The sequence below is a fragment of the Austrofundulus limnaeus genome, unplaced genomic scaffold (assembly GCF_001266775.1).
Source record: "Austrofundulus limnaeus strain Quisiro unplaced genomic scaffold, Austrofundulus_limnaeus-1.0 Scaffold519, whole genome shotgun sequence".
Lineage (NCBI taxonomy): Eukaryota > Metazoa > Chordata > Actinopteri > Cyprinodontiformes > Rivulidae > Austrofundulus > Austrofundulus limnaeus.
This window is the reverse complement of record NW_013952921.1, coordinates 228,482-231,000: the sequence shown is the minus strand read 5'-3', so window position 1 is coordinate 231,000 and position 2,519 is coordinate 228,482.

The window sequence follows — 2,519 nt, the reverse complement described above, 5'->3', positions numbered from 1 at the left end:
GAAAGTTCCAGCAGCATCATACAGGAAGTAAAAATATTGCAATGTAAATTTATAATGCTCTGTTTGTTGTGGTAGTGTAGAAAGGTTTTGATCAATTCAGTTTTAATTTCAAGTCTTTAAAATACAGTAATTTATGTATTTTTAAAGCAGATTGCCTAGAACATAATTAGTGATTAGGTAACTATTGTAAAGAGAGCACAGTTCTTAGCTGCAAAATTGAGAGCTAAGGTATTTTGAATGTTATAATAGTCAGTGCATTTACATCCAGTCAGTACCTCAATGGACCTTTTAAGAATTGCAGATCGTTGAAAAACAAAACAGATTACAAGATATACAATATTCCACAGTAAATGGAAAAAGATTAACAACCTCCAGCCAAGAGAGGAAAACTGTCTACCTGATGGAGGTGTTTTCATCCAAATCTGTCATGTTGAAGGAAAGACTTTGGAGGAAAGCAAACAGGTGAACTACAAGGTGCAAACCAGCCACCATGAGTTTAAAAAGGCCAGAAGGCACTCCAGGGGGGAAAACTTAAAAGCTTGAGCTGATCTCAAACAGAATGATGAACCAGGGTCACCTAAAGCACCAGTTCAGTGTGTGAAATGGGGGTTCTGTGAAATGTTTATGAACAAATATCTTACCTGTTGTAGATAGTTTTCGGTGTGACCCCAGTTTAGAGAAATACTTTAAATCTTACGGGTTGATGAGCTAATGGTTACCCTGAGTGAGATCAAAACTAAATTTAATTTTTGCCATCTTAAAACAACTCCAGTTATAGCAGTTACACAAACACCATTTTATAAACCATCACATTTGCTGTTAATTTTGTGTTACATTGTTATTCAAATTGGGTTTTTTATTCATGTTACCTGCTGCTGTTGCTATTTGTAACCATAGAAATTTATTTAAAAAATAGTTAAAAGTAATGGTTATGTAATGAATTAGAAAAGAGTGTTTATGTGAACCTCTAAAAATAAATTTGAAATTAAAGTTATTTTAAGATGGCATTAATCCTCATCAGTCTCTGCCCTGCTTGGACTAGTCTTTAGCTTGTCAGCCCAAACACAATTAAACTTCTTTACCCCCAAACTGAAATTGTATTAACAGCAATATCAACAACAGGTAAGATATTGAATGTGCATAACCTTTTCACAGAACCTCACTTAAAAATGTGTTTTTCTGTTTGCAGTTATCATGGCAGAGAAGAGGTTAGAATATGGCCTCACCGCGAGAACTTTTCATGTTCTACCCGTGTTGGGGTTTTCTCCTGTTGCTCTGATTTCCTTCTACAGACCAAAATCGTGTATGTTGGACTAACTGGTAACTCTAAATTGTCCCTAGGTGTGAATGAGAGTTTGACTGGTTGTTTGTGTCCCTATGATGTACTGGCAGTCTGTCCAGGGTGTACTGCCCCTTGTCCAACAACTGCTGGAGATGGGAACCAGTTCACTGCGACCTTGCACAGAAAAGTGTGTAAACAATGGACTGATGGCTACATGTGTAATAACATTATGTCCACCATAGCTAACTGACTGTAAACACAAAAATAGCTACAACTCGTTTGGTTTTTTAGATGTCTGTCTGTCTATCCATCCATCCACTTATTCGGGGTCAGGTCACGGGGGCAGCAGCCTAAGCAGAGAAACCCAGACTTCCCTCTCTCCAGCTACTTGGGCCAGCTCTTGTAATCCCAAGTCCAGCTGAGAAACAATCCCTCCAGTGTGTCCTGGGTCTTCCACTAGGTCTCCTCCCAGTGGGACATGCCCGGAACACCTCACCAGGGAGGCGTCCAGGATCATCCTAACCAGATGCCCGAGCCACCTCAACTATCTTTTTAAAATAATGAGGTAGAATTTGGTGAGGCAGTAGCTGTTAGTCTTTCACAGCACATAAATCTATGTATGTACTATCTTTGTTGAGTGGTTCTGTTTTTCTGATCTTATTTGTGCAACAACCAAACAAATATGGACAAGTAAAAAAAAACAAGAACATCAAAAATTAACCAAGTTGACTGATTCTGGATGGTATGAAACATACAGTAGTCCTTGATGATGTCCATGGCATCCTGACTCAAGGTTTCCTCAAAATGTTTCTTCAAGTACTGGAAAGTAGTCTGTCATTTTTCATCACATTCATTAGTCACAAATTGAAAAACTTTAACATTTTTCAAAGCTGTATTTTGTAAAGTCTTCCAGTTGGATGTGAATGTTAAAACTAAGAATCTGTTCTTTTGGGTCATATTAACATGTAAGATCCATCCATCAACATCCATTGATGGATTCAAACATTTCTAGACTAAACTGATGTAAACTGGTAAATCCAGTTCAGGACCTGATTGTTCAGGACCTACAGAATGTTGAATTGTACAGCTGTATTTCCTACAAGCAAACTGATCTGATAGATTTTATGAATAATTTGACTGTTTAGTGTGCAGCTCATGGCCTCTTTATAAATTCATTTTAAAGTGTGTGTGTGTGTGTGTGTGTGTGTGTGTGTGTGTGTGTGTGTGTGTGTGTGTG